Here is a 13,098-nt window from a genome sequence, read left to right as displayed (position 1 = left end):
CAGAAAATAAAAGTAATGCTAGATTTATAATTTATATTTTTGTATCAGCCTTCACCAGCAGAGTGTATATTGGTAGGTAGACCTATAGCATAAAGCACAATGCGATCAATACTATTGTAATGAGACAATTGCTAAAAAGTAGTAAAAATTGGTCATATTCTAAGCAAATGCATGCTGTCCAAAAAAAATGGAAAAGATGGTTACATTTCAAAATTGTAGATACATATTTCTTTTTCTATGGGGACATAAAAAAAGACAATTATTCCTTAGATGCGAAGGTGGACAAAAAATACTGATGATGAAAAGAAGCTCCAAGCTGTTCTTTGGTCAACAGCCCACAAACTAAACCTAAATCTGACTAAAGAGGTTCAGAAAAAAGATGCCCATTTTCAGCGTCACAGTTTTGTCTCTTCTTCATAGCTATACAGTTTTACAAGGAGACGATGAAAACGACATTTGGAAGATATCTTCAAAAACAGGAGGATTCAGCAAGTAGTGAATACACAAACCGAGGAGAAAAAGATGAAGTCTGTCTGATATTTTCAGTCCTCTGTTGTAATGCTTATGGATTTTAATGAAATTCTTTCAGAGTTACATGAAGGCATGTTGCTCATGAAAAGGAACATTTTCCTAAAGGGATTTCATTACTGTTTAATAAGGACTCCCGTTAGTGTGGTGTGTAATTTGGTATGTGAAGAGGTTAGTGGTCTGTAAATTCTCTTTTTAATGGGGGTTTCTGAAAGTGCTAGTGTACATTGCTTGAGTCAGAGTATATACTGGATGTTTAAAATTATTCAACTCTTTCATGCCAGCCGTCTTTAAAGCACTGTAGACCTTTTTCCAGTCTATATTACATCACACACGTGTAACTGATATTATAGGACATGGATTGCTTGGGCAATTTATGTAACTAGGCTTTGTTGATGACATTTTATTCACTTTTACATTTCCTGCAAGTCAAAATATCTTTTGTGCAAATGGCCCATTTATTTCCCATTACATTAGCCGAACATAATCACCCACACACACAAAAAGGGCTTCATGATGTGCATTGCTACTCATGCTAAAACACCAGAAGGTAAGACAAGTGACACTGAACAAGCTGATATGCTTAAAGAAGTAAAGAGATATTTTCTGGAATAGTCTGCACTGATGAAGTTCATTTGTATCAGCACTGATATTTCCTTATTACAGTAAATATCAGGGCTTTGAACCGGAAATTTTTGCCAATCGGTTAGTTCCGATCAGAAAAAGAATTATAACGTTTCCAGTTTTGTGTTCCACCCATAAACTGACGTTCCTGAACCGGTTAGAACAACAACAACAAAAAGAATTTAAAAAGTTCCTGAACCGGTTAATAACGTTCCTTGTAAATATAAATATGTAGGTTCCGTATTTTCCGCACCATAGGACGCGCTAAAAAGCCTTAGAATTTCTGAAAAATCAGCTTTTATCATGAAGCGTCTCATGTGTTCACTGAGTTCAGAAATGTGTAGAAATGTTTTTGTGTGATTTTAGTCAGCGCTCCTCCAGACCGACCATTGTCCACCGACACAGGACGTATGACGTCACTACGTACGCCGGCAGCGATGGACCAATCAGAGAACAGGACGCGAGGCTCCGTCCGGCACACCTCCGGTAGGGACCGGTATAGGGGAGGTACCGGGACTGGACCGCAGGTATGCTGTGTGCGTCGTGGAGCGATGGATGAGAGACGTGAACACACGTTTACCAGGACTGGGGGGCAGTGCAGAGGAGTTACACCCCCACAACATGTGGTGGATCGTGGATCCTGGACTAACGTGTCTGCTCAGACTTTAGTCCGATGTGTTTCTCTAAAGCCGGCATCATTACCGGACAGACACCCGGAAACCAGACGGTCAGCGGTAGTGACGTCACCGAGATGTTCAATGCAGACCGAAGGATTTAGCACAGATTTATCAAAAAATAAAGAAATAAAAACTTTAAAAAAATAATGTCGGTGTATTTTTTTAAAAATTTAAATACATAGTTTAACACAGTTCAACCACAGTCACCTTTTCTCTTCCGTTAGCAGCCATGTACCGGACAATAATGTGCTTTCGGGGAAAATACCGGAAGTAAACGGTATGGTGCGGGTTTTTTCCCCCAGAGTTGAGTTACCTGTGCCGACCTTGAGACGATTTCTGGACGTTCACGGGTTGTTTAACGATAAGATTGCACAAAATACACATCCGTTATTGTTAGGTTGTACGATGTTGTCATAGAACCATGTTTTGTGTACAGATGCCAAGCTTAGGACTGCTGATGCTGGTGGATCACATTAGCATGTGTGCTACCGGAGCTCAGCGTGTTTCAGCTAGGTAAGAGACTGAAGACCAGTCCGGGATTCATGCTCTGTATTTCTTTTGCTAACTATAATATGGACATGATTTGTTTTGTTTACAGACGAAAATACTGTGTTGTAATTATACAGGGCATTGATATGAATGTTGTCTATTTTCTCTGTAGCCAGAGGTGCCACTGTCGAATTTTTATGCGTATTTTGTTTTGGTAAATTGACAAATTTATTCAACACCTTAAATTTCATTTATAATTATTTCCAATATTAGATCTTGATTTGGGGAACACAATAAAGACCGACAAAAAATTGCATTTGAAGTCTGTGTGTTACTTATCCCGGCTTCATAACGTTTCCGGTTTTGAGTTTACCTGTTAGGTAAACGGACTTTTATCCCGAAGTCCACCCAGAGCAGTTGTGCGTGTTCAAAACCGGAAGGAAGAACAAGAAACAAAGCGTCTCGTTTATCAAATATGTATTTTTACCCTAATATAATATTTCTAAGCAGATCTGGGTTCTCTGTCCCTAACACAAAATCTGGTGTTGTCTGAACCGTGACAAGGGGCAGGAACAACACATTCCAGAGAACCTCAGATATTTATTATGCCTGTCTCTAGGCTCCACCTTAAGGATGAGCCCCTATACATTAACACATATGCATCGTGTCTGTTCTCTGGCTGGTTGTTTTTCCCTTATATGGTTCTCCAGTGTCAGTCACCAGTACCAGTCTCCAGGGTCTCCACCTACAACAAAGAGCCAAACAAATGACACAGCCGGCGTCCGCCGCTAAACGATGGACGCCCATTACACAATGTATTTAGTTATATCATTATTAGGTGAAATACAAAGTAAATACAAAACCTGAGTATATATTTGATTATATTTTCCTTCACCACCCATAAACTGACGTTCCTGAACCGGTTAGAACAACAACAAAAAAGTTCCTGAACCTGTTAATAACGTTCCTTGTAAATATAAATATGTAGGTGCCGTATTTTCCGCACCATAAGACGCGCTTAAAAGCCTTAAAATACGTCCTATGTCCACCGACACAGGACGTATGACGTCACTACGTACGCCGGCAGCGATGGACCAATCAGAGAACATGACGCGAGGCTCCGTCCGGCACACCTCCGGTAGGGACCGGTATAGGGGAGGTACCGGGACTGGACCGCAGGTATGCTGGTAACCACATCTGATTGGCTGAAGACCCCCGACGATGACGTCAGCGAAGAGACACGCTTATGACGCAACATGTAAACTCCAGGCTATCAGTTCCGGTTGTTCCGGTTCACGTAAAGAGGATGGATGAGAGACGTGAACACACGTTTACCAGGACTGGGGGGCAGTGCAGAGGAGTTACACCCCCACAACATGTGGTGGATCGTGGATCCTGGACTAACGTGTCTGCTCAGACTTTAGTCCGATGTGTTTCTCTAAAGCCGGCATCATTACCGGACAGACACCCGGAAACCAGACGGTCAGCGGTAGTGACGTCACCGAGATATTCGATGCAGACCGAAGGATTTAGCACAGATTTATCAAAAAATAAAGAAATCAAAACATTTAAAAAATAATGTCGGTGTATTTTTTCAAATTTAAATACATAGTTTAACACAGTTCAACCACAGTCACCTTTTCTCTTCCGTTAGCAGCCATGTACCGGACAATAATGTGCGCCGTGTGTTCCGTTAAAGTACAGAATAAACTTTGTTGTTTAGACTGCGTCTCTTTATACAATGAGCCGCTACTTCTCTCTGTTCTCAACCCTCCAGTGAATGAGAGGAAGTGAAACATCAGGTCAAATATTTTTTCAAAAACGAAAAACCCCCGTATTAACCGGTTTACAATTATTTTCTGTTCCGAAACATTAAAAAATATCAAGGTTCCGGTTTTGGTTTTCGTTCCATGAACCGGTTCAAAGCCCTGGTAAATGTTTGACTATCTGACCTACTGCAAGAAACCACCAAGCTTAAGAGAAGCTAGCTCTGTCCCAAAGTAACGAAATAGTTAATAGTATCTATTAAACACGTGTTTCCCTTTTAAGATGCCTATAATACTGGGCACTACAATTAACTGTTCATAAACTTCCGTCTGTGTGTAGAATTCATAACATACTCTGTACAGCAAGTTATAGAATATTGAATCAAAATACAAATTTAGTATTTTAGAATGTATAATGTCAAAACTAGTTTGTGGAAACATTTAATATGAAAACTATTTGTTTTAATCTTTCCTTCACATCCCATCTCTGCCGTTATTCACCGAATCTTGAATGAAATAAACTTTTAAGGCAGCTAAAATGATTGAAATGACAAAGAAAGTTTTTTCGTTTTGTTTGACGCAGCCATACCAGAAGAAATTTTTGCCAATGGGTTCGTTCCGATGTGAAAAAGAATTACAACGTTTCCGGTTTTGCGTTCCACCCATAAACTGACGTTCCTGAACTGGTTAGAACAAAAAAATAAAGTTCCTTGTAAATATAAATATGGAGGTTCCGTATTTTACGCACCATAAGACGCGCTTAAAAGCCTTAAAATTTCTGAAAAATCAACTTTAACATGAAGCGTCTCATGTGTTCACTGAGTTCAGAAATGTGTAGAAATGTTTTTGTGTGATTTTAGTCAGCGCTCCTCCAGACCGACCATTGTCCACCGACACAGGACGTATGACGTCACTACGTACGCCGGCAGCGATGGACCAATCAGAGAACATGACGCGAGGCTCCGTCCGGCACACCTCCGGTAGGTACTGGTATAGGGGAGACACCGGGACTGGACCGGTACATCCCCTATGTGGTGGATCGTGGATCCTGGACTAACGTGTCTGCTCAGACTTTTGTTCCACCACAGTCCGGTAGCAGCCATGTACAGAACAATAATGTGCGCCGTGTGTTCGGTTAAAGTACAGGAATAAACGCAGCCATATCAGAAGTATGGATGGTGTGTTTTTTCCAGGGCTTTGAACCAGAATCTTTTGCCAATCGGTTCGTTCCAATCAGAAACGGAATTATAACGTTTCCGCTTTTGAGTTTAACTGTTAGGTAAACGGACTTTTATCCCGAAGTCCACCCAGAGCAGTTGTGCGTGTTCAAAACCGGAAGGAAGAACAAGAAACAAAGCGTCTCGTTTATCAAATATGCATTTTTACCCTAATACAATATTTCTAAGCAGATCTGGGTTCTCTGTCCCTAACACAAAATCTGGTGTTGTCTGAACCGTGACAAGGGGCAGGAACAACACATTCCAGAGAACCTCAGATATTTATTATGCCTGTCTCTAGGCTCCACCTTAAGGATGAGCCGCTATACATTAACACATATGCATCGTGTCTGTTCTCTGGCTGGTTGTTTTTCCCTTATATGGTTCTCCAGTGTCAGTCACCAGTACCAGTCTCCAGGGTCTCCACCTACAACAAAGAGACAAACAAATGACACAGCCGGCGTCCGCCGCTAAACGGTGGACGCCCATTACACAATGTATTTAGTTATATCATTATTAGGTGAAATACAAAGTAAATACAAAACCTGAGAATATATTTGATTATATTTTCCTTCACCACCCATAAACTGACGTTCCTGAACCGGTTAGAACAACAACAAAAAAAGTTCCTGAACCTGTTAATAACGTTCCTTGTAAATATAAATATGTAGGTGCCGTATTTTCCGCACCATAAGACGCGCTTAAAAGCCTTAAAGTACGTCCTATGTCCACCGACACAGGACGTATGACGTCACTACGTACGCCGGCAGCGATGGACCAATCAGAGAACATGACGCGAGGCTCCGTCCGGCACACCTCCGGTAGGGACCGGTATAGGGGAGATACCGGGACTGGACCGCAGGTATGCTGGTAACCACATCTGATTGGCTGAAGACCCCCGACGATGACGTCAGCGAAGAGACATGACGCAACATGTAAACTCCAGGCTATCAGTTCCGGTTGTTCCGGTTCACGTAAAGAGGATGGATGAGAGACGTGAACACACGTTTACCAGGACTGGGGGGCAGTGCAGAGGAGTTACACCCCCACAACATGTGGTGGATCGTGGATCCTGGACTAACGTGTCTGCTCAGACTTTAGTCCGATGTGTTTCTCTAAAGCCGGCATCATTACCGGACAGACACCCGGAAACCAGACGGTCAGCGGTAGTGACGTCACCGAGATGTTCGATGCAGACCGAAGGATTTAGCACAGATTTATCAAAAAATAAAGAAATAAAAACTTTTAAAAAATAATGTCGGTGTATTTTTTCAAATTTAAATACATAGTTTAACACAGTTCAACCACAGTCACCTTTTCTCTTCCGTTAGCAGCCATGTACCGGACAATAATGTGCGCCGTGTGTTCGGTTAAAGTACAGGAATAAACTCCATTATTTAGACTGCACCTCTTTATACTGTGATATCCCCGGTGTTCTGTGGGGTTTGTGAGACTTTTTTTTTGGGGGGGGGGGGTCGTGTGAATGTGAAAGTGGAGTTTGGAGCGGGACTTGAGAGTTCGTGAGTGTTTACGGTTATGGCTGGATGCGTTCAATAAAGCTCGCCAAAGAAGTCCAAAGCTGTCATCCTGGTCCGCATGAACGACCCGGGAGGGTTGTTACCCTGGTGTCAGAAGGTCGAGATTTCATCCCTGCTTCGGAACGACCATCCCGGAGCCGTTAGGAGTTAGTTATGGATGCCCAGGGTGTCGGACGGGCGAAGGTGAAGACGGAGACCCACTGGAGCTCCACGGCGGCTGTCCGACCCGGGACGCATGCATCTGAGGGACGTTGGGAGTCGGAGAGGGACCCCCGTATCGGCTGTCGGGCGGACGGGGGCGGTGGCTCCAGGTGCGGTTTGTCGGCGGAGAGAGAGCGCAGTGGAGGGAGCGACAAAGATGGACGCGCCCGGCGCGACACTTGGACACGTGGTGGGTGTCCATGGAGACAGCAGCGACCTGCGCTGCTTTCCGACTGGTCCTGAGACTCCAGAGCCTGGGCAGGCGCGCATCCGCTGACATGCCCCCTGCTATCAATTATCAATACAATTAACTGTTCATAAACTTCCATCTGTGTGTAGAATTCATAGACATATTCTGTACAGCAAGTTATAGAATATTGAATCAAAATACAAATTTAATATTTTAGAATGTATAATGTCAAAACTAGTTTGTGGAAACATTTAATATGAAAACTATTTGTTTTAATCTTTCCTTCACATCTCATCCGTGCCGTTATTCACCGAATCTTGAATGAAATAAACTTTTAAGGCAGCTAAAATGATTGAAATGACAATGAAAGTTTTTTCGTTTTGTTTGACGCAGCCATACCAGAAGTATGGATGGTGTGTTTTTTCCAGGGCTTTGAACCAGAAATTTTTGCCAATGGGTTCGTTCCGATCAGAAAAAGAATTATAACGTTTCCGGTTTTGCGTTCCACCCATAAACTGACGTTCCTGAACTGGTTAGAATAAAAAAATAAAGTTCCTTGTAAATATAAATATGTAGGTGCCGTATTTTACGCACCATAAGACGCGCTTAAAAGCCTTAAAATTTCTGAAAAATCAACTTTTATCATGAAGCGTCTCATGTGTTCACTGAGTTCAGAAATGTGTAGAAATGTTTTTGTGTGATTTTAGTCAGCGCTCCTCCAGATCGACCATTGTCCACCGACATAGGACGTATGACGTCACTACGTACGCCGGCAGCGATGGACCAATCAGAGAACATGACGCGAGGCTCCGTCCGGCACACCTCCGGCAGGGACCGGTATAGGGGGGGTACCGGGACTGGACCGCAGGTATGCTGTGTGCGTCGTGGAGCGATGGATGAGAGACGTGAACACACGTTTACCAGGACTGGGGGGCAGTGCAGAGGAGTTACACCCCCACAACATGTGGTGGATCGTGGGTCCTGGACTAACGTGTCTGCTCAGACTTTAGTCCGATGTGTTTCTCTAAAGCCGGCATCATTACCGGACAGACACCCGGAAACCAGACGGTCAGCGGTAGTGACGTCACCGAGATGTTCAATGCAGACCGAAGGATTTAGCACAGATTTATCAAAAAATAAAGAAATAAAAACATTTAAAATAATGTCGGTGTATTTTTAAAAAATTTTTAACTACATAGTTTAACACAGTTCAACCACAGTCACCTTTTCTCTTCCGTTAGCAGCCATGTACCGGACAATAATGTGCGCCGTGTGTCCGGTTAAAGTACAGGAATAAACTCCGTTATTGAGACTGCGTCTCTTTATACAATGAGTCGCTACTTCTCTCTGCTGTTATCCCACCAGTGAATGAAAGGAAGTGAAACATCAGGTTGTAGTGGGGTTACATAATCCACCAGGTACTTCGGGTGTACTTTGGGGGTTCCTACACGGACGGGTTAAGGTGTTACTCACTCTGTCTTACCCTGCTCAAACGTTCAGCAGTAAAGTTTATGCTCCTTTAAATACTCCCTCTCCGACTCCAACTCTTTGGCACCACAAGGTCAAATATTTTTTTAAGAACGAAAAAATCCCTGGTATTTACCGGTTTACAATTATTTTCTGTTCCGGAACATTAAAAAATATCAAGGTTCCGGTTTTGGTTTTCGTTCCATGAACCGGTTCAAAGCCCTGGTAAATGTTTGACTATCTGACCTACTGCAAGAAACCACCAAGTTTAAGAGAAGCTAGCTCTGTCCCAAAGTAACAAAATAGTATCTATTAAACACGTGTTTCCCTTTGAAGATGCCTATAATACTGGGCACTACAATTAACTGTTCATAAACTTCCGTCTGTGTGTAGAATTCATAACATACTCTGTACAGCAAGTTATAGAATATTGAATCAAAATACAAATTTAATATTTTAGAATGTATAATGTCAAAACTAGTTTGTGGAAACATTTAATATGAAAACTATTTGTTTTCATCTTTCCTTCACATCCCATCCGTGCCGTTATTCACCGAATCTTGAATGAACCAATGAAACACATAAAGACCCAATGTTTTTACATTTAAATGAATGTTGTTATATTTGTCAAGTGCTTCTCACTCTTGTGAGGGTTTAATCTGCAATCCAATGTTGTTTCAGAAGATTGGACCGGAATTCACTCAATGACCAAGAATCCACTTTCTTTTCTTTCTTTTATTTGAAAGTCATCAGGCCACACTGGGGAAAAACCTTCAACACAAATAGATACACAGAAATAGAAATTTTTAAAAAAGTAACCCAAAACCACAATGAAACAATATACCCCAAAATCAAATACTTAATTTTTAAACTATTTTTAACCCATTTCAACTACTACAAAATTAACCCTGAAAATAAATTTAAAAAATCCCAGATTTAAAAGACCGCATCAAATTAACTACATTTCGAAACATCCTATTTTAACTTTATAAATTTTGGCAGCTTTTAACTTCCATAAATACAAACATCACAATTATCAAAATTACTTTTAAAATGAATCTCCTTTAAAATGCACATTTTTTAACTTTTATTCCACATGGTATTAAATAAATAACATTTTACCTTGCACTTTTATCACGTGGCTTCTTCAATACATTAATATGTAGCTGTAGTATGTTGTTGCGCTGTATGATGAAACCGGGACAGCCCATATTTTGGAATTTTCTGTAAGGGAAGTTCATACTTTTATTTTGAAATGTGGAAATTTGCATTTCCGTTTACATGTTAGGGTGCTTGACGGGGGTTCGAAAAAAAGTTCCCAGGGGGTGCGAGAGACAAGCAGGTGCAGCGGACGGAGGAGGCTTTGAAAAGTCAGCTGGTGGACGTTTCTTGCGAGCTTTACGGAAAAATTCCGCTCGTCAGGTCCATTGCTGTGGACCCTTGCCGACCCCAGTAAGGACAATTCATTAATTCGTGGATGGACATTGTTAGATGGAGACGTACCCTAGCATAAATGCTACTGGTCTGCCATGTGCCAACCTTGGATTCCTGCTCGCTAACAACTAAACTCATTGCCGAAAGGAGAAGGTGTCTTCATTTGCCATAACTATAAAAATTACACAACGCAGAGTTAAACCCACTACAAATACATGCACTAGCATTCATGACGTTTTTTTTTTAATTATCTGGAAAGACTTCAGAAAAAAATGTCCGGAAATGTCTCGCTTGCAAGGGTTTTGTGAGACATGACACTGGTTTGTTGACTTCAAACAATATGATAATAAAGAATGAGGAGGTAAAAATGGTATGTCAAAATAAGAAGAAAGTATGGAAAGAAATAATAAACTTTTAAGGCAGCTAAAATGATTGAAATGACAATGAAAGTTGTTTTTTTTTTTTGACGCAGCCATACCAGAAGTATGGATGGTGTGTTTTCCAGGGCTTTGAACCAGAAATTTTTGCCAATCGGTTCGTTCCGATCAGAAACGGAATAACGTTTCTGTTTTGTGTTCCACCCATAAACTGACGTTCCTGAACCGGTTAGAAAAAAAAAAAGTTCCTGAACCGTTAATAACGTTCCTTGTAAATATAAATATGTAGGTTCCGTATTTTCCGCACCATAAGACGCGCTAAAAAGCCTTAGAATTTCTCAAAAATCAACGCTGCTCCTTTCAACATGAAGCGTCTCATGTGTTCACTGAGTTCAGAAATGTGTAGAAATGTTTTTGTGTGATTTTAGTCAGCGCTCCTCCAGACCGACCATTGTCCACCGACACAGGACGTATGACGTCACTACGTACGCCGGCAGCGATGGACCAATCAGAGAACAGGACGCGAGGCTCCGTCCGGCACACCTCCGGTAGGTACCGGTATAGGGGAGGTACCGGGACTGGACCGCAGGTATGCTGTGTGCGTCGTGGAGCGATGGATGAGAGACGTGAACACACGTTTACCAGGACTGTGGGGCAGTGCAGAGGAGTTACACCCCCACAACATGTGGTGGATCGTGGATCCTGGACTAACGTGTCTGCTCAGACTTTAGTCCGATGTGTTTCTCTAAAGCCGGCATCATTACCGGACAGACACCCGGAAACCAGACGGTCAGCGGTAGTGACGTCACCGAGGTATTCGATGCAGACCGAAGGATTTAGCACAGATTTATCAAAAAATAAAGAAAGAAAAACATTTATAAAATAATGTCGGTGGTTTTTTTTAAATTTAAATACGTATTACAACACAGCTCGACCAGTCACCTTTTCTCTTCCGTTAGCAGCCATGTACCGGACAATAATGTGCGCCGTGTGTAAAAGTAGAGAGAGTATAACTTTATTTATCCCTTAAGGAGGTTCCGTCAGGGAAATTGATTTTTCCGTCGCACAGAGCATAGTAAGTACACAAAACACAGAAAACGCACACAGAAAGCACCAGCACATAGAAAATAGCACATCGAAGTACAGGAATATACTCCATTATTTAGACTGCGTCTCTTTATACAATGAGCCGAATGGTGCGCAAAGTACGGTAGTTTAAGGACTTTTAAATTGGCAACTAAAGCAATTATTTTATATACTATAGCCTATAATTATAGATATGCCCCTCCCTTACAGTAAACACTACCACAGCCCTAATAATAAGACAAGAATAACTTCCATGTCATTTATCCCTGAACAACAGATCTTCATTGTGTTGCTACAAAGCGCTGGCAGTAGGGGAACACACTGCTCTGAAAATGACTGCAGCCACTGAGTTCCTGTCTAAATCCTACATGTTCAGACTGACACACTGCAGTGTTCACCTGTAATGATTACATAGTGACTGGGAGACCTCCCTGTTCTTACCTGCTGCTGATAGCCGCTACTTCTCTCTGCTCTCATCCCTCCAGTGAAGGACAGGAAGTGAAACATCAGGTCAAAAAAATTTTTTTTCAAGAACGAACCCCCCCCCCCCGTATTAACCGGTTTACAATTATTTTCTGTTCCGATTCTGTTCCGGAACATTAAAAAATGTAAAGTTTCCGGTTTTCGTTTTCGTTCCATGAACCGGTTCATGTTTGTTTTTTTTGTTTTTTTTGTAGTAAAACATACCATTGTTTTAGTTTGTATTACCATCTATCTGTGTAACTATTATGAAATGAGGGGTAGCTAAATTAACTTTGAAGACAGGAAATGACACCATGGATGAATGGATGTAACAATAACTAAGAGATCATTATGGCAAGCAAGATATTGTACAAAAATTACAGCACTTTTATCTGAATCAACTTTAATTAAATTAGTCATCTCGAAAGAAACTGCCTTATAGCTTCATTCAAGAATTTGCTTAGATATTCTGCTAACTGAAGAAGAGAAACTATTCTTTCTTTTCTCAAATGTTTTCTTGCACTTAAAATAACACAATTTCCCGTTTTAAATCCTATGTCTTTAAACTGGAGTCAGAAGATGTAGTTTTTCCCTACCAATCCTTAGTCTGAGACTTTGGTCTCTACTGATTGTCTGGAAAAAAAATCTTTTTATGTGAGTTTTTTACAGATTAATTTTAATATTATCAAATTAGTCACAAGCTAATTGGAATGCTTCAGAAATATCATAAACGTTTGACATTTAAAGTCATAATCTAGATAGCACATGTTTTACCTTTAGTCCTAATCCTTAAAAAGCGTGTGTCCTCACGCTGCAGACAAGACAAGAAACTCTCTCAAGGGTGAGTAATTCATCTATAGTTTTTTGTTCATTGTTGGGCTTTAAGGACATGTGACTGTATACTGTTTTATGGAATTGTGCTGTTATCTGGCCCATTACTATTATAGCCAAATCACTCACACATGGGCCTCCATTTAGGGCATAGTGGTAGATATAATGGATGTGGTGAGTCTGGTTACATATCAACCTCTGTATGTTATTG

Source organism: Antennarius striatus, chromosome 1, assembly GCF_040054535.1.
Source record: "Antennarius striatus isolate MH-2024 chromosome 1, ASM4005453v1, whole genome shotgun sequence".
Classification (NCBI taxonomy): domain Eukaryota; kingdom Metazoa; phylum Chordata; class Actinopteri; order Lophiiformes; family Antennariidae; genus Antennarius; species Antennarius striatus.
Note: the sequence above shows the minus strand (reverse complement) of the source record.